The sequence below is a fragment of the Cydia strobilella genome, chromosome 22, assembly GCF_947568885.1.
Source record: "Cydia strobilella chromosome 22, ilCydStro3.1, whole genome shotgun sequence".
In the NCBI taxonomy this organism is placed as follows: domain Eukaryota; kingdom Metazoa; phylum Arthropoda; class Insecta; order Lepidoptera; family Tortricidae; genus Cydia; species Cydia strobilella.
Window position 1 is genome coordinate 7,552,618 of NC_086062.1, and position 21,401 is coordinate 7,574,018.

At 33.9% G+C, this 21,401-nt stretch overlaps 1 protein-coding gene across 3 annotated transcripts in view; it reads left to right on the forward strand.

Annotated features, from left to right (window-relative positions):
• The first annotated feature begins 5,454 nt into the window (after positions 1 to 5,454).
• LOC134751380 (uncharacterized) overlaps positions 5,455 to 21,401 on the forward strand; it is a 112,570-nt gene continuing 96,623 nt past the window's right edge. Inside the window, exons 1-2 of one of the 3 annotated variants that reach the window (XM_063686735.1) lie at positions 5,455 to 5,541; positions 5,944 to 6,051. The gene's annotated coding sequence lies outside the window, so the exon portion shown is untranslated. Of the gene's footprint in view, positions 5,542 to 5,637; positions 6,052 to 21,401 lie in introns of those variants that run through there. The other 2 variants (XM_063686738.1, XM_063686737.1) reach the window with 2 other exon arrangements.

The window sequence follows — 21,401 nt, forward strand, 5'->3', positions numbered from 1 at the left end:
AACATTAATAACCCGCGCTTTCCCCACCCTGCGCTCGCCCGATCACAAATACATTCGTATGATTTATTGTTAACACGAACAACAATTCATGTGTGGAAAGTATCATTCGCTCACGCACACACGCGCACTCGACTACTTGGGAAAATGTTATGGATTTTTTGTTTAAAACTGGAATTGGCTTTTTGAAAATGGAATTCCGATATTTGAGGTCGGCCGTTGGCGTTAATCGGTTAGCATTAAATGGCGCTTACTGGTTAGTTTATTATAGAATGCTTTTTGTGTTTTTCTATTTTTGAGTTGCTATGAAGACGGTGTCAAAGCAAAACGATGACGATGAAGTTTAGAAACTGGGTTTTTAGATGCGGTGCTATTTAGATATTGCTTAATTATCTAACATATTGAAAAAAGGTATTTCATTTGTAAATATTACGTAATTGTGGTTTGATTTGTAAACCGGCGGTCAGAATAAATCTTTAAAAAATAAGGTCTCAAAAAAATTAAGGATACAAGACGATTAAGTAAATTTACCAAGATTTTATATAAAGACCGTAAAAACTTAAAAAAAAAAATTACAACCAAAACGAGGGATACAAACTAACTCTTAGTTAAAAGTCGATTTGAAAACACTGTACTTACGTACCTAATAATGTAAACGACCTCATAAAAGAGTTCATTTTTGATGTCACTGAGCATACATTGATCCTAAATAATTTTCAAAAAACTGTAATTTAGGGCAAAATAAAAATTAACCAAACAACGCTCAGAACACATAAATAAGCTTCCGTAGTCATTCGCACTTGTTCCCTTTTATCTTAAGTCGAATACTACTATTATGGACTCATAAAAATATTACTGACCATTTATAGCCACTAAGTCGTTGTAATAAAGTTCACAATTGGCCAGTGACCAGCATCGACGGCACAGACTAAAAAACACGCGGCTGGGTTGTTCGCGCCTGCGCAAATGTCAGGCTATTTCGGCGCGTGACGCGGAGCGCGTCAGCGCGGGGTTAAAGTTGGCATATTGTCACAGGTCATGTCATGATAACGGAGGTGTTGAAAATATAAAATTGTATATAAACTTTATATGGTAATAAAACGCAGTTCATTGAAAATAAGGATTGGCAAAAACAAAAATGTGAATACGCCTTTACTACATTAACTAGCATTAAATCATGATTCCATTAGAATTTGTATCATGGGTGTAAGACAAATAAGTAATTAATCATTCAGGATATGAAATAAGCTTTAGTATATTTTTTTTCAGTATAATAAAAATATTAGGCGAAGTTCGGGACGGTTGGCGAAGTTAAATTAGTTTGAGCATTAACCCCTCTGGCGCTTCGGGCCTTCGGCCTTACGCCTAGGCACTATTCTCTTGGACGCTTTGAGTCTTCGGCCCTACGTGGAACTTGGCCTTCGGCCTTCGCAGTTAAGACACTTGTGCTATTGTTATGTGTTTGAGCACTAACCTCTCGGACGCTTCAAAGTTGTTTAATTATGACTTTTTTTTATTCTATCCGACAAATCGGAATGAATCCGGACTTTTGTTAGTTACCTAATTTCAAATACTTACTAACTTTTCGTTTATTTTTTAATAACGTTATTATACTATGTTAGAAACATGCAACCTAAAGCCTCAGGATGCATGCATGCGATTTTATTTACATTTGCGGTATTTGGTATAGTTACTATTATCATACTACTCCTCTGGCGCAGCGACCCAGCAAAGTGTGTCTTGGCCTGCAACACGACAGTTCGCCACTGATCCCGGTCCTGTGCCGTTTCTCGCCCGTCTTGGACCTGGAGCCTTGGTCTTGGATTTGGTATAGTTGGTCAAACCAAATTGTCAGTAAATAAAAACAAAAAAAAAAACTATACTCATCCTTTTCTTTTGGGTGCTAGACCTAGTGTAAGACAAAGATAGTACGATTCTCTCTTCTATGTTTGAAATGAGACAGTTCTTTGACAAACTATAGATCGACTGAATTAATTTTACTTTGTTGGTATAAATGTATCTAATATTGCATGCAAGTTTTTAAACCGGTTAAATCAAACTTAATACAAAAGTAGTTGATAATTTAAACAGATTTTGCGATTGTGTATCAAAGCTTAAGATAATATATTGAAGATAATACTTTTTTTTAGTTAAATGATTGTTGTTTATTAAAGAAAAATATATATTTTTTACGTATTTATGGGTTACCCAATAATTTTATTTAAGTTTTATAATAATTTGTCCCAGAAACAACGCAATATCTAAAAATACTTACCTACCTCGTAGTAGTAATCACTTTATTGTAAATAATGACACAATTTGTAGAGCTTGAGGCACAAGAGCGAACTTATCCTTAGGGAACTCTTCCAGCTAACCTGGTGAGTTGAAAACTTTACACTCTTTCTTGTGATGTGTTTAGTTTCAATACTCAATAAGCAATAAGTAGCCAATTTGTGACGTTTTCAACCAAAAGGTACCACATTGTCGCTTGTCGATAAGGTTGATTTCTAATTGAAGCTATATGGAAATAGCGCCTTACTGACAAGCGACAATAAGTACCCTTTTGGTTGAAAATGGCACATTTTATCTCATTCACTTTTCACCGCGACTCTTGTTTGTATTATTGTTGATATAAACAACTATGTCGAAACAATATAGTTCATCATTGTTGACTGCAGACCGAGAAACAAAATCTTGTTTATTTCTAAATACGAGTAGATTCGGAGCCTTGTCGAGAAATATTTTTAACTTGCCAAATATGTGACTATAGTCACACTTTTATAAAAAAAAATTTTTCTTCATTACTTACTCGTAAAAGCTCTCTTTATTGTTCAAAAGCAGATGAGAAAGTTGTATTTTATTCACAAGAGTGGAAAAGTAATTTGATGCAAGTTTTGAGTTGTCTTCTCATATTGGCTGGTAGAGTTGACTTTTAAAATACGCTAATGAATAGATAATGTTAATTTGGATTTGATTTGTGATATTACGGTTAGTGTTTCCACACGTTGGTGCGATGAAAATTGTTGTTTTACTTGGTAGCAAAGTTTGTTAAACCTTGTGCCTTGAAATCCTCGCGTTACTTATTCTGTGCCCTCGTAATTCCACTTTTCGAAACATGGTAAAATTTTAGGAAGTTTTGCTTGTTAGGGTCGGGTACCTATATTAGCAAGGGGTTAAACAACAACTTTGGACTTACAAGCGTGCAAATAAAATAATCTTACTAAAAATTTGACTACAAATTATGTCAATTAAATTTGAAATTTGATTAATTAAAATAAAATCGAAATTCCAACAAGTAAAACCTGACGTATCACTTGAAGGGTTAAGTAGTGTACGAGTACACAATTGCAGATTTTTTTTGTTGTATTTTACTGCTTAACTATCGAATGGACCCCACAGGGATCTTAGGTTGGTCGCTATATTTAGGATTTGACAGTTTTTAAAACTCTAGTGATGCCAAAAGCTAAGTTATTTTAAACTTGCTAGAGACTTGTGTCTTCTGTAGAAACTTACGTTCCTACAAGGTAAGTCTAGAGAGAATACGTACTCAATAGGGAATATTACGCGAAACTCTGCGTAGACGGCATCACTGCCACAATCTGACGGTCTATCGCGAACCAAGAAAATCGAAATTTCGTTCTAACATCTCTCTTCACTTTTGTGTCACTCTTGCATATTCGAGCGATAAAGAGGCAGATAGCGAATTTCGGATTCGCGTTTCCCGGTAGGTCCTCTGTATATAAACCGCCTTGATGCATCAATGTCATATTTTATTATCACTAAAAACTTCTCACAAACCTGTTAAAGGTACAGTATGTATAGGTTACTCTATGGTTTACTAAAGCGGCTAGTGCTGCACTCTGGTGGCAGAACATTGCATTAATATCCCCTATTCTTTCAGCATTTTTTAAACTCGTTTTGTTTTTTAACCCCCCACGCGGAAAGAGGGGTGTCATATGTTTAACGCCAATGTCTGTGGCATTTTATTGTAGCTCTTAAACGTATAGACCGATTTCGATGCGATCTTTTTTACTTAAAAGCGAGTTTCCTTGCGGTGGTTATTAGCAATGTTTGATAGAAATCGATCCAGCAGTTTGAAGAGTATCAGCTCTTGTCTAAAATGAAGGCATTTGTATAAAATATAGGGTTTATGAAATTTTGAATTTGCAGCTGTTCATTTTTAGGGTTCCGTAACCAAAGGGTAAAAAAGGGACCCTATTACTAAGACTGCTGTCCGTCTATTCGTCTGTCTGTCACCGGGCTGTATCTTATGAACCGTAATAGCTAGACAGTCGAAATTTTCACAGATGATGTATTTCTGTTGCCGCTATAACAACAAATACTAAAAAGTACGGAACCCTCGGTGGGCGAGTCCGACTCGCACTTGTCCGGTTTTTCTGCAATATTGGTTAAACTACAACAAAAGTTTACACACAACACACTTTTTGTTACATTTCCATCTATCTCTTTTAATTAAGGTGATAATTATAAAGTTTCCAAATTATGCACCGCACAATTTTGAGCGTAGACATTATATTTATGTTTCGAATGTTGTATTCTACAAGCACGTAGGTTACATCTGTTCATAAAGTATGTGAATTCTCAAGCATAATATTCTAAGAAATAATAGTGCTACATCAAACTTGTCCCTATAAGGGCCCGTGGTCTCTAATTAAGCGTTAAATTATTAATCATAGAGGCACACTCTATAAAATCACCCAAGTAGAGATAGAAAAAATGCGTCGACGTTTCTGATTGCGAATATGTATGGTCAGCATATTAGAGGGCTATGTTTATTGGTAATTAAGTACAGATATATTACAGGTGTTCATAGGTTATGTGATGTAGGTAATGAAGGTATTAATAGGTATATTTTATTTTATTGAGAAAGTGAATTTATTTATTGTTTTGTTTTCATAATACAACAAAGACAAAAGGAAGGGTTATGATTTTCAAGTTTCACTAAAGGTGCGTATAGTTAGTTAGTATTATATTATAGTAGCATAGTACTTATATTTAACATAAAAAGTTTGATTATATTGTAGAATACTTATATTTAACGTAAATAATTAAAATATTAGAAATTTTGTAAACATTAAAATTCTTTTCAGCTCTAATACAGGTACAATATTAATAAAAATGCACAGGAAATAACTTTTAACAAAACCATAAATATACGCTGAAGCAAAAACTTAATATTCAGAATATTTTTTAAACATTACAGTATAAGAATTGTGAATATACCTCATAGTTAACGCGCACCTCCAAAAGTACTATTAAAGCCGCGACCCCGCGAATCCAATGCAATCCGTATTAAGTCAAAGGTCGCTCCAGTTTTATAGTCCACAAAAACCGACCACGGTTAACCCTCTAAAGGACCCTTTCTTAAGTTTTTTGGCAGAAAAAAACGCTGCACGCTCCGACCGCTTGTAAGTACACATTCAGAGCCTGGCGGCTGCGGCGGGCGGTCGCACGTCATACGCGATCTACTTTCACGACTTTTTACGACTTTTCCTAGTCACCAGTCGCAGGAAAACTCAAAAGGTCCGATTCCAAATTTGAATTTTTTCAAACTCGTTCGTTCGATTTACTTTTGTACACACTGGCCAGTTATGTTATGCATATCGTTTCAAATTAAACCATTGTTTTAAATTCGACATTGTTCTTGTTTTAATTGTTTAACTTTGATCTAGGGATTGTTTTCGATGTTACTTTGTTGGGTATAAACAATTGATAGTTTGCGCGGCGCGCGTTTTTACGAATGTTTTTTGCGCGGTGCGTAGTGGGGGTAGGGTGGGGCCTCCGGAGTATCGTCCCTCTTCTAGCGTATTTTGATTTAGTTTCCGACTCTTACGCGGACGCCGCGTTTTTTCAGTCGCGCGACGACCGCGCGGCATAAACCACCTTTTTGAGTTTTCCCGCGTTAAATTTTCACGTACTTTTCAGGTTGAAAAAACGTTGAACTTGTGTCAAACTGTGAAGTGTGTGACTATTCTGTGACCATTGGTGACTTTGTGTGCTGGTCTGACTCGATTTTGGATGTCTTAGTTTAAGGTAAGTTTTTTTTGTTTGATTAATAGTTAGTACCTATTAAGCTTCACTAATTAAGCCTCCTTAATATTAATTTTAAAACGCAAGTAACAATTTTATTCAATAAATAACACCTTGTTATTAAATGATTTTTGAAGTAGTTATTAACTATTACATATGTGTTACTTATATTAATTGTGTTTATTTTCAAAAGTGCTAACAACATTTGAAAATAGTATTGGAAATGGATTGGTTAGCGCCCGCTCGCTTCCATTAACATGTAGCCCGATATGTAAGAGCGCGACGCACTGATAGATAATAGATTGAATCGGCTGTCGCTAAATACCTTAAATGATAAAAAAGTAATTTAATTACTAATTTGTACTTTGTCATTAATATTTGTACTCATGACTAAGTAAAAATCGACGTTTGTTTGTTTATTATCTCAAAGATAACAAAGTAATTAACTATTTCTCCCTTTCACTAATTAATGGATCATAAAACTTACCTGTTAAACTAATAAACATATCATGTAGTTAAAATGTTGTGGAGATGCATAAATAGACTGACAGATAGACACACATATGTATATGTGTTCTTACTACTCTTATTAGATTTTGATTGATCTTTTTTGTGTTTGATTTCAATTTGATTTAACAGGATTACTTATATTGGAGAGGTAGATATACTTGAATAAATCTGTACTTAAGTAGATTATATAGTAAATGGATTTTGTATCAATTTGTCTGAAGTTTAGCTACTTACTTTAGTACAACGTTTTAGGTATTGGGGTTCAGTTGACGCTGTATTCTGCGTAGAACATCAAAGTTATATAGAAATGTTGCTTTACCTATACCAGACCAAGATACCTTATTTCAACTGTTTGTACTTTTTAGCTCTATTTTGAACATATGGACAGAAAAATATGAACTAATAGTTAAAGTATAAAATATTGTTGATAAATTATAAAGCGAAAAATGTTTTGTAGATATGTTGCAGTCAAAGTTCGAAGTTCCGTTAATTTACAACGTTAGTCATTTCTAGGATTGACTAGACAAAACCCGTTTATAGTTCTTACTTAAATATAGACTGTTAGTCAAAACTGAAAATACATTATGCTTTAGATTTCGCAGTAAATTAGCGAATTGACTACAGAAGATATATGATAATGGCGTTATTTGTGCCATTTTCAACCAAAAGGGTACTTATTGTCGCTTGTCAGTAAGGCGCTATTTCCATATAGCTTCAATTAGAAATCAACCATATCAACAAGCGACAACGTGGTACCTTTTGGTTGAAAACGTCACATTTATAAACGCGCTACAAGCTTCAATTAGGTACGTTCGTTTGCCTTAATCATTTGACTTATGTATTTGCAAGAAAGAGATAAACCATAAATTAACTAATTGAGCCTTGTAAAGTTTTATGAATAAGGGTAGTTACTTAGCAGTAAGAATTTATAGAGAGCAATGGCATGAAATTTATTTTTATTGTCATCATTTTTATTACTTTTACATACATGTTTGTGATATCACTAGGGATTAATTTGAACAATTCTGATTATACACGGTGGCTAAAAAATAAGTGCATTCCCGTTGCCAGGGAGGTTTTGGGATAATACTGAGCAATTTTTACTATGCGACCAACCACGAAATCGCGAAAAGAAATTTTCTCTTCCATAGAAAATGGAACAGCCCAAATTTTTTTTCGCGATTTCTGGGTTGATCCCATATTAAAAGTTGCTCAGTATAATCCCAAAACATTCCTAGCAACGGGAATGCACTTATTTTTTAGCCACCGTGTCAAAGAGGATATAATAAGATAGAGCGGTACTGTCATAGTAAATTTTGTAACCACTGTGAATTCACTGCCATCTATCGACATACTTTAAAACTAAAAATGAAGATTTATAAAAATACGTTAAAATGTATTTAAATATGGATAAATTATTTTTTTATTAGCATTAATTATTTTTATATGATTTTGACCCATGTTCCTTCACTGATATGCGTTAAAATTATAAATAACAAACAAAACCGTCAACGCCATCTATACGAGAGTAGGCCAAAACTAGTGGCGCCATCTGATCGAGAATCAAATTTTCGTGATTTTCGAGGCACGTTTTTTCCTTAGACTGTATCCATCTATTACGGAGTTATATCTATCTTTGCACCGTGTATAAGAGCTTTTAATTAAAAAAAATTATAGGTAATTTATAAGATACAGATTCAACCTCCACTGGTACGCTTCTCTATATTAAGACACAAATTGTAACATCCGATAACTACCTATAAGAGAAGAAAAAAAATCACCCATTGTGTAACATTTTCACACATTGTCTTTACCGTTTATTTAGGTTCTTTGTATAGAAAAAACTCAAAACTCAACATCGTACCTATAACTTTTGAAAATTTCTAACTTATTTAAAATCTAGTTAGATCACTTTTAATTTAAACAATATTCTATTATAATTACGGGTTACAATCATGACTTAATCCTTTACTAAATACTGATTCGAATCAGAAAACAAGCCGCCATTTTTTCGAGCTAACTTCTATGGGTATGAGCTTTATCAAGTTATCTACGCCGGGGTCAGCACAGGTGAGGTCAAGTCAATACTGTACGAAATTCAATTTCAAAATGGCTTTCTATTCACTACATCCGTGTAGATTGAAGTGAAAGAAATTGATTTGCGGTAACTGTAGCATTCACTTTTATTACTGTGTACGAAAGAGTACACATATGTTTGTTTCTATATGTACCTATATGTTTGTATTCTTATTTCGTACATCGTCAATTAATTGCCAATTTTAAACAAAACTAATTTTAGAGCGTTTTCACATTGTTCGATTCAATATCGAATGTCGGATGCGACCACAAAGAAGTAAAAATTTAAAAGCGCTTTTTTTATATTTAATTCTTCATTGTTTAAAGCTTGATTGTTCAAAATAAAACCTTAAACCAAAGAGAAGGACTTGATGCCTTAGGGCAGTTTCTAGCAGCTGTTTTACTCCGAGAATATCTGATCGGACAATGTGAAAATATAGTAGGTATATTATGAATCGATGTCTTTTGGCCCCGATGACAAAGGCTACATTTTTAAGAGACCCCCAAAACCAAAAGTAGAAGGTTATATACAAAAAACGTGTTATAATTTACTTGAGAATGACAGGAAGCATATATTCAAATTGGATTATATTTATAGTTTGTAAAAGGACTGTCTCATTTCAAACATAGACAGAGAGAATCATACTATCTTTGTCTTACACTAGTACTAGCACCCAAAAGAAATGGATGAGTATAGTTTTTTTTGTTCTTATTTACTGCCAAATTGGTTTGACCAACTATAGTTATCATACCAATCTTAGTGCGTCCCGCTCGGACTATCGGGCTAGGTGTTAAAATTACCTTGACACGCTTTTATTCTCTTAACAATAAAGTCGCGTCTAGATCATTTTAAACACCTCGCCCGATTAGCAACTTCTGTTGCTGACTGTACCATATTTTAAAACCCGAAACCTATGTCTTTTGTTCTTTTTTTTATGTCAAGCTTAACTTATAATTATTTGAATTCTGAGATGTTTTATTATTAGTCTTGAAAACATTTATAAACCTACATACTCCACACTCCACGTTTGAATAAGTAGTTTTTCAATTGCAGTTTATAGAAAAGCAAATGTAAAGAAATAATTGTTATTTAATTAACATAATATATATTGAAGTAACGATACACTACTGAGAAACTTAAATAATTCAACATTTTTGCCGCTCGATCAATTTATACTTAGATAGGTAAACATTTTGAAGTCGTATGTTTTTCTTTGACGGTTTAAAAATACTTGTTATTATTTTTTGCTCAATACTTTTAAGAAATAGATAATAATATTAATGGAAAATTACATAAATGGTAAACACATTTAATGATATGAACGGGTCTACCGCGCGTAAACCCGTTCATATATTATTATATGTGTGTTACAAAACGCTATAGTTAGTGTTATAATTGCAAACACATTTTTAATTTTGTTTATTTTTATATTTTTCTTGATTATGCATAGCCAGTTATGCATTACCTAGTATTAAATTTTATTAAAAATGGAGATTCTCAGTTTAAAAAAAAGTTGACCGCCAAAATACTTACGTAGATACTTATTGAGCCAGTGAAATTTGTAAAGAATCCATTAATAAAGGTTCCAAAATAATATATTTAACGGAACAAATGAATAAAGTTGTAGAAGCTATTCGGAAATGGATTTATAATTTATCATTACCGATGTATTTCAGTCTTTATTTACATACAAGATATATACAGTAGTACCACGTAAACGAAATTAATGACTAGCTTAAATCTAAAATAGGCCCTTGAGTGTATGTTTCTATTGGATTTCATTATATCTATAATTAATATCATTAACACGATTAAATTTTATTATTTTATGTGTACAAAACGCGAGAGTTTAAAGTGATTATATCGTCTCTGATTCTGAATGAATTGATTTTGATGTATTAATACCATTAATTTATTTAATATAAGATTTATTTGGTGTTTTAGATAGGTAAGTTATTAAGGAAAGTTTAAATGTTTTTTTAATTAACTTTAAAAACTTAGGAATTTTATTTTTGATGTAAGTACTTAATTAACTTAACCCACTCAATATTCTACATGAGATCTTTGTACTGATAACATGAATAATACAAACTTTACAGACGCACTTAAATAAGAATCTATTTTTAATTTGACAGATATTAATGAACTGTATGAAATCGTGCGATGTTTAAGTATCTTCAGCTTTAAAAATTCAATTCTAAAACTCAAATAAACATACGTGTACCTATAGTAAAGCGCGTCATTTTTTTTCATTTTTTTTTATATTAAATATAAATATTGGGGACATCTTACACAGATCGGCCTAGTCCCAAACTAAGCATAGCTTGTACTATGGGTACTAGGCGACGATATAGACATAGACATAGACATAATTTATTGGTAATAAGGTATTACAGGTCACAATTTTTTGTTACTTATTTCTACACATCTTACATCTTTTAATTATATCACAAATAAATATATTTTTTTATTAAACAATTCAATATTACACGTTACTATTCTTTATAATCTATTATACATATTACACTATTAACTATTCTTTATAATCTATAAATTCTTTAAAACTATAAAAGCTTTGCTTGATTAGCCAGTTTTTTAGCCTTGCTTTAAAGGAACTAAGCGTTAACGCTTCTGTGATATAGACTGGCAGCTTGTTGTATACTACCGGACCAGCAACATATATAGTCTGTCCGGTTTATTTTATTTTATGTGAAATTGTTTTTAGCAAGTGCGCGTTTCGAGTGACCCACGCAGATCCATCGCCTCGCCTACCATAAACATACTTATATAGATAAATACATACTTATATACATAGAAAACCACCATGACTCAGGAACAAATATCTGTGTTCATCACACAAATAAATGCCCTTACCGGGAATCGAAATCAGGATCATCGACTTCGCAGGCAGGGTCACTACCCACTAGGCCAGACCGGTCGTCAATTGGTATTTTTTTTACATATTTTATTTTACATAAGTATTTTGATTATATTTACCTACGCAACAAGGGATGATACTAATCATACACTATAATAAATGTTTGCATAACAGTAACTAAATGTTTTGTTATTACTTACACCAAAGATAGATATAACTCCGTAATAGATGGATACAGTCTAAAAAAAAACGTGCCTCGAAAATCAATAAAATTTGATTCTCGTTCAGAGGGCGCTACTAGCTTTGGCCTGCTGTCGTATAGATGGCGTTGACGGTTTCGTTTGTTATTTAACAATTTTAACGCATATCAGTGAAAGAACATGGGTCAAAATCATAAAAATAATTAATGCAAATAAATAAAATCATTTACCCATATTTAAATACATTTTATCGTATTTTTATAAATATTTATTTTTAGTTTTAAAGTGTGTCGACAGATGGCAGTGAATTTACTGGGGTTACAAAATTTACTATGACAGTACCGCTCTAGTATAAGTTACTCTATGCTTACACAAAAAATGGGACTTGCGAACCATGTTACACCGTCAAGCAGTCGGTTTGTAAGAACAAAATTATTTTTTAGGATATTTATTAAAAAAAAAATTCTTTATTACTTCAGTTAATTTTTGAATGACTCAATGAGTTCGGTTAGTTATTTTTTTTTCAGTATAAATAAGGTTGATATCAAATAGCAAAGCTATATTAACATATACATATAATTATGTAATTCATTTTCAGTTTTCAGTCTGAAGATCACTGATAGGTTTCATCATGAATTAACAGCGTCATATTTCACTCATCGTAGCATCCCCGAATCTAGATGTCAGTCACTGCACCGAATCCTTATCAAACGTCCTCCAGCGTAGGTCGTTCGTTCATTCGATCATTCGGTCACCCATTCATTCACTGACCGGAAGCTGCCTTATCAAGCGGGGATATGACGTCAGGGCTACGTGAGAGTTATAATAATAAATATATTTTTTTCTTGTGAAAACAATGAAACCGGGAAATGTTTTAAGTCCGAAATATAAACATTGTTTCGGTCGTTATTGCTCGTTCTTCCGGCTGTGGAGTAATTGTTACTTATTTTAGGGTTCTCTGCGAATTATTATATTAAACGGATTGATATTCAAAATAAAAATGAATACTAAGTAAGTGGTTCATAGATATTTTAGAAAAAGTCTTAAATCGTATTATTTTGTCACAATATATCTTGTTAATACGCCTAGTTAATTTATGTATTAGAACCAAATACATAAATTTATCACACATCTAAAAAAAATCGTCAGATATAACAAATGTGATCATATTATGCTCCTAGATACAAAAAAATAAAAATAAAAATGGAATTTCATAGAAAAATATGGAGTTTCGTACAGGTATTCATCTCTCATTTATTTGGACTTTGATATATTCAGAACAAAAATTCTAATTATCCGACCGTAAAAATGTGTTCATAATAAAAACGGAATAAATCTAATAGCAATCAGTTTGGTGAAATCGTACAATCAATCTCAATCACCGGTAGCCGTTGGAGGTCCGCGTGTATGTACGATCATATTCATGTATTTATGGAACCCATCTGATAACGAGACCGAGCGTGAAATGAGTGTAAAGGAGTAAGTAGGTAATATTCTTTATTGTGCATCATTATAAGAAAAAGAGAATAATCATCATCTTCCTCGTGTTAACCCGGATTTTTGCCACGGTTTATGGGAACCTTGGGTCCGCTTGACAACTATCAAGAATAGGGTATTACACTATATTTTTAAAAGAAATTATTTCACACCATGCTTTAAATAAAGTACCAGATAATTATTAGAAAAACATAGCAGTAGTGTTTAAAAATACCTAATTTTTAAACACAATTTATATTTAGTCAATCGGATTGAAGTATCCATATAAAGTAGGTGGGTTGACAGTGACGTCATTGTGTAATCTTCTTCTTCTTCTTCTTCCCAGACCTTATCCCGTTTACTTGGGGTCGGCCCTCCCTGTCCTCTTCTTCCATTCTACACGGTTTAGTGCCAGGTGTGCGTGTAATGTTTCATATAAATTCCATATTAGCAAATCGTTTTGACAGTTATAAAAAAGAAACTGATTTGACTAGTAGGAGAATACCCTATTGACGTAAACGCTAGTTTTTACAAAAGCGACTAAAATCTGAACTTCCAACCCAGAGGGGAAACTAGGCCTTATAGGGATTAGTCCGATTTCCTCACGATGTTTTCCTTCACTCAAAAAGGAGCTGGTAAATATCAAATAATATATCGTAAAATAAGTTCCGAAAAACTTATTGGTACGAGCCGGGGTTTGACCCGCGACTTTTGAATTGAAAGTCGCACGCTCTTACCGCTAGTCTGCCGTACCAGCGCTTAAGAGGCCGGTGTCGATTTTAGTCGCAAAAATGTAAAATTGATAGATTTAGTCCGTGAAATTTTACACCTTTTGTTACCTAATTGAAATAACAAGTACTGGTTTCTATTAGCACGTCTTCTTATCTTACCTTTTATCAGATCAATTTTTTGAAAACAGACTCACTAAATTAGTAATGTTTGCTTTTCTGATGGACGTTTAGGTAAAAGCGCGTAAAGCACTGATTTTGTCGCTCTTATTTGGAAATTTCGTAAAGTTTGGACTGCTAAACATGGTAATTTTGTATTACACATATCCTGTACTTGACGTTTATCAGACTAAATTTTTATTATTATGACTTTGAAGTAGTGTAAATGAAAGTTAGACGAAATCAATTCTCTCCAGAAATTACTTCAAAACAAGTGACAATTTCTCTGAAAATCGACTTAATTTCAACGTAATTTTGATACTTAAACAATCTACAACATTTGCTGAAACTATTCTTATACATCAATTTGTATAATTTACCACCATGATTTTTTGATGAATTTTTAAAAACTGCCCCTTCTCTTCATGCATTAACGGTGACGCACGCTCGCGACCTCATTATTAAAAGGCAAGATGAGAAGACGTGCTAATAGAAACTAATACTTGTTATTTAGATATTACGTAACAAAACGTGTATAATTTCAACGACTAAATCTATCAATTTTACATTTTTGCTCCAAAATCGACTACGGCCCCTTAAGATAAAAAGAATATAAAAAAAAACACAAATAACTAAGTACAACTAACTGGCGTTCTTGTCGCTGAAAATACCGAAAAAGACACAAGGAAAGGTAAAGAAGGTACCTACGGAACCACCAAGAACAAAATAGAGAAATCATACGGATGCCACGTAACCTATAGAGCCTATAGTTTCATCGACAATCGATCTAGATAATCGATAGTTTTTGATCATACGACATACAAGTAAACATTATGTTGTTACATTTTTTGTAGCAATTAGTTACATCACTTACAAATAACCGTCAAATGAATAAAAACGCTTCAATAACCTCCTTTCAGTATGTACTAAATATTTTACGCGGGGTCTCAGTGGGTTAAAATTAAAACCAAATATTTTTATAGGTTTATCGGCTTATATCTAAAATCAATTTAAAAATCGAACTTGTGTCTAGAACAGTGGCCCCGTCAATCGCTCGAACCGTAAAAGATGAATAAAAGCCGCCATTTCAAATTTAATATCATCGGAATAGTCTCACGGCCGTAGCGGGAAGCCATTCGTGTGTCATAAACATTTTCCACTTGTAATTCCACAAGCCTTTCCAATAAAAAACACATTTCCTAATTTACTTCTAATAAAGCCGAAAGGAAAACATACATCGAAATTCTAATTAGACTTAAGCCGTTATTGAAAATAAAGAAGTATTGTGTTTGAACAATGGACTTGAGTCATACGTGATTCATATATCGAACGCTTAAACGGTTTCCATAAAACTGTTTTCAATTTTCAAAACGGCCGCCGCAAATTCGCTTTTCGTAAATCGAACGGTTAAATCGATTGTAATGGAGAACGATAATTCGATATTGGAAAAATTGTTTTACAGCGGCGTTTTTCAATTGTTCTTAGTAAATTATACTGCAAGTTGCAAACGCTACATTTGTAATTTGAAAGGCCTAGTTTTAACTAAGTAGGTACAGTCGCCATCAGATATATCGGAGCGGCCAAGGCGCTCACAAATATCTGGACACGCCTTTATTGTCAGGGCGTTAGAGTGCGTGTTCAGATATTGTGAACACCTCGGCCGCTCCGATATATCTGATGGCGGCTGTACAAAATAAAACAACCAAAAGTTAACATTGACATGAATAGCTTATTCAGCATTTTGAGGGTTCCGTACCCAAAGAGTAGAAACGGGACCCTATTACTAAGACTCCGAAGTCCGTCTGTCTGTCACCAGCCTGTATCTCATGAACCGTGATAGCTAGACAGTTGAAATTTTCACAGATGATGTATTTCTGTTACCGATATAACAACAAATACTAAAAAGTACGAAACCCTCGGTGAGCGAGTCCGACTCGCACTTATCCGGTTTTTTAAAAGCCCAGATGCACTTTTTGTTATTGCAAATTAGACTTTGTGCAAATGCCAAAGTTTTTTTACATTTAAATATACGACAAAGGTTGAATGTAACTTACTGTAGTAGTACTTATTACGTTACTCACTAAATAGCTAATAATGTATCCAATATGTTTCTTTGAAATTGAATTAAAATTTGAACTGGGTCAGTGCTTTTCAAAGGCTGTTCTAATTAGATTTACTTATGCAACCGGTGCATGTTTTTATCGCGATCTTTAACTTATTGTAAAACTACAATATGTCCAGGTTAAATAATGAGTGATTTCTAACTTTTCAAATAGAGCGTTAATATCAAAAATATAATATTAAAAACTCTTTAAAAAAACTGATTACCCCCACTCAACCCCCTAAATATCCCACTAAAATAAGAAATAAGCAGTTTCCACTCTTTTTCAGTTTTGTGGTGGTAGTTGCTATAATGTTTCAAAATTTAGGTATCTAATACGTCAAACGGTCTCCGAGAAGACACACTCCTGAGGGCTTAGCCAAGATCTTGGCTAGGCCTCCAGTACAGACGTGCTCCGTGAACACAGTTTTGTATAGAGCATTAAAAATGAAATAACGTCATTATATTAAATGTAATTAAAAATACTTAGTGTAGGTAACTATAGGTAATATAGCTTTTAAGTTAATGTAACTAACCATATATGGACTTATGGGTCTGAAATAAAGATATATTTAATTTAATTTATTTTAATTTAATATTGTGAAACGGGACTTAGTCGCGTATTTACTCGCGCGGCTAGAAGATGTTGATGTCAACTTTAGCCAGTCTTCTCCGAGACCACGGGGACAACGCCGTCCTCGAAACGTCGGAGGTAAATCGTAAAACTTAAATACGCGATTAAGTCCCGTTTCACAATATAATAACGTTTTTTCATTTTTCGTTACGCGATTAAATCCCGTTTTACAATATAATAACGTTATTTAAATAGTGAAAGTTTATATCAGTGTTATGAAATGTCGTTATTTTTTAGGGTTCCGTACCCAAAGGATAAAAACGGGACCCTATTACTAAGACTCCGCTGTCCGTCTGTCCGTCCGTCTGTCCGTCTGTCCGTCTGTCTGTCTGTCACCAGGCTGTATCTCATGAACCGTGATAGCTAGACAGTTGAAATCTTCATAGATGATGTATTTCTGTTGCCGCTATAACAACAAATACTAAAAACAGAATAATATAAATATTTAAATGGGGCTCCCATACAATAAACGTGATTTTTTTGCTGTTTTTTTTCCGTAACAGTACGGAACCCTTCGTACGCGAGTCCGACTCGCACTTGGCCGGTTTTTCATTACTGTCACTTATGCCTATAAAGTAAACATCAAACTGGACTGCTCTAAATCGCAGTTTTGTACTCGTATCAACACACTTACGACATACTCATCTCATGTCCGTCCATAAGGGGCCATACATCAGCGGCCCGTCCGTCCGTCCGTCTGTCACTCGGCCCTTCTACGGTCTATATTAATTGTTATTTACAATTGTAAATCGTCCGTTTATTTTATTAGTTAATCTTTAAATGGTAATAATTATATCTGACGTTTATAGTAAATGGTACTTTATCGATGTTTTGTTATTTCTGTTGTTTAATTTAATTTAATCTCTTTTCTAGTAGGTGATTCTCATGCAAAAAGTTAGTTTAAAGTATTCACTTTCCAATAAGTTTCGCCTCATTCTAGCAATACAGTTGGATGTTGTATTCGTTTTTCGCAAATATTTCTGCATAAATTTCGCGTTTAAATCAGTCATTTTTCAGTGAAGAAAAATATAGTAAGGAAACCGGATGAATCCTAATAAGGGCTTGTTTTTCCTCTGGTTTGGAAGGCTGGATGGCAGTAAGTAGGTTTCGTACAAACTAGTACCTACTTGATTAGTTTTCGAGCGGAAGTCAGGCTTTTGTGAGTCGTGTAAAGAAGCCACTTGACAAACACTAATGTATGATGTAGGTAAATGTCAGATGAAATGAAATATCCGTAACTGTTTAGTGCATAAAATAAACCTCATCTGAAAGTTGGACCCGGGTATGTCCTTAAACTACGTCCAAAAGAGATGGGCACTGTGAATGTCATCTCGCTTTGTGTGGTAGGGCACAGCACAGCGGATGTCATTCCAAATCTAGAGTAGAGCCCAACTGGGGAAATACCTCCACCTAACAGAAAACCTAAGCCAAATAACACTAGACCCTACTCATAGTGTTGTGTTCCTCAACGAGGGTGCGGTGTTAGGGTCGGCAACGCGTATGTAACTCCTCTGGAGTTGCAGGCGTACATAGGCTACGTAGACTGCTTAATATCAGAGCGGGCTGTATGCTTGTTTACCACCGACGTAGTATAAAAAAAAATCTAGTGAAATTTGCATACCTAAGAACTTTCTAACGAAAATGTCTAGGAATTTCCAGCAATTTTGAGAATGTTCCGCAACTTGCATATTGTTTTGCGTGATTCTCTACCAGTTACCATTGCATATGTAAACATATTTATTCTCTGGTCTAGATCTAGCAACTAGGAACAAGCAGCGGTTATACTGAGGATATTATTATAGCCCACTTCCGTTGTAAATTAAGTCTAAATGAACCCGTTACGACAAATCATTTCCTATTAGGTCGTTGAACAGACTACCGAATGATTTTGATATAATTTAAAACATTTTATATTGTATTTTACAATAATAATCGATAATAACTTTAAGATTAAACTTTTCAATGCTCATAAGGTTATACTTATAGTCACCTGCAATAATATGTTACTCTTCGAAGGCCGCAAAAATATGTGACCATCTCTTATGGCTCTACAAATGAGATCGTGTCACATATTTTGCGGCCTTCGTTCTTAACATATTATTGTAGATTACTGCCTACTCAACTTAAAATTGTTCTTATAAAGGTGAAATTCGGAAGAAGAAGCGGCATCGATATCACCGCTATACCCGTTAATTTCCCTCATAAAATAAGTGAGGTTTGCCGCCGCATTACTGACGCGATATGACTTTAATTTGTAACTAATTTTATCAAGGATATACATCATCTTAAGGTATACGTCTCTGTCCCAGTACATGTATTTTTTAAAGTCATAATCAATAGAGATGATAACAGGTCATCTATTGGACATTAGTCGAACACGAAGAGTCGAGGACTTTTATCTTAAGGGGCCCACTGACTATCAGTCCGCCGGACGATATCGGCCTGTCAGTTAGAACAAAAATTTGACAGTTCCGAACAACTGACAGGCCGATATCGTCCGGCGGACTGATAGTCAGTGGGCCCCTTTAGTCGTGTATGAAAAAATTAAGATAATTTGCTTGCTAACTTATTGAATCCAGAATCAAAAAGAAAAAACAAAGAAAGTGCTAAACGAATTGTGTCACAATAATGACACAAACTTTATATTGATGCGTCCATTTTATTCATAGAAGCAGTTTTTATGTGCACTAAACCTTAGCGATCGGAAACGTACGCGCACCAAATATTGATAGATCAGAAGTGGGTTAAAGGACTTCGGTCAATCAACTTTTCTTTTCGGTTCTCCGTGCGGAAAGCATCAACTTTCGGCCCGCTGCGCTAATCGAAGTTGCCACTTTCCGGCTCCGTCGTGCAGAAAAATAGTATACACACCTCGGCAAGTAAATAAGAAAGCCGCTTCGCCTCGGCCGACACTTACGTATGATCTGAGGCATTTCTTACTTTACTGCCCTAGGTGTGTAATATACTATTGTTGCACTGTCTCGTGACCCAGGGGATATTAGTAACAAATTTTTGAAAAAAAATACCTACTTCTAACATGATTCATATTATAATTCACGTAAGTAAATATTCTTTATAAATATCATAAAAATGCTTGTTTTGTTCAATAAGTTATACCTATATTACCTATATAATCATGGTTTAAAACCAGGTGCATAAAAATATAATTAAATCTAAAATGATATGTGTAGTCACAAAAAACAGCTAATTATTTCATAACTAGTGGCATTGAGAAAGGTCATTTTAATTATACAGATATTAAATATACATTTCAAGGAATCAATTAAATTTACGCATGTAAGTAATAACGGAGCTTATTTTTAGGAGGTATAAATTCCATAACAGCACGGCTCTTTATATGTATGGTTAACAATAATTTAATCGATTGATTTTGTTAATTAATGTACTTAACTCTTTATAATTTAATTACTCATGAAATGCTATTTCTTAAAAGAGTCACAGTACAGTCAAAGAACAAATATGTTCTTTTCATTTAAATTTGTTTATGATACAAGAAGGTTCTTTACAACTTTGTAGAATGGTCTAAGAATCTAAATAAATCCCTTTGATGTGTCCAAACTTTTACAGATTAAAGAATTTGTAGATATATTAACGTTGTAGATACAAAATATCGAACCAACCCGATTTGTCCCGACAATCGTAATTATGTTAATAAAACACATTGCAAAATCGTGCATTCATTCCACCTCTCTCTCCCACGTACGTCGTCTCGCTTCTCACACATGCAATTGTCGTAAACCAATTAGTAAACAATTCTCGCCCTTCGATACTCCCAAGATAAGATACAATTTGGTCCAAGCACATAAAACGTGAAGGAATCCAGCTGTGTTAGCAACAGCATACAAGTTACAACTTTAAATTCGTACCAGTAAAGTTCAAATTCGTTTATGTAAGTGGAATCAATGAGCCAGCCGCGATGAAATGCGAAATGGATTATTTTTTCAAAAATGGAATTAAGAAGAGACAATAACGCTCATTGTTTTAAAGATGGCGGACGGGACGGGTTCAAATATGAGATTATTACTAAGCCCGCGTGTGCCTCATGAATCTTATGATAATTTTATATCATTGTACAGTTCCTACAATAGCGACATTATTTTCATGCAATGCAAAGCGTAAAAGAAGGAAACGCTTGATATACCGGCCGGTTTAAAACAAGACAAAGACAGCCATTCAAAAACAGGAAACGTGTTAAACTCCGGTTTAGCACGAAATAAAAGATTTATTTATGCAATACACGTTGTGATTTTTGCTAACGCGACGCGAGGTTTCATTTAGCATACAATTTTAGGTTCTCAACTCGTTTTGGTAAAATTTTAAATTCTTACAGCGACTCGTACTTTTTAGCAACATATCTCAAATAGATTAATACAGACAATACAATTAAAACAGGATTAAAAATGGTCGCGGGTTGTTAACGCATTCTGCGTTTTTAAATTCGAATTTCGAATTGGAATCGAACAAATTATGAACTAATGTAGCGGCCCGTTTCTCAGCTGCTTGAGCAAATTAGAGTGACGTGTCACACGCTTCCAGAAAGCTGAATAGTACGTTACGAGTAATTTAAAT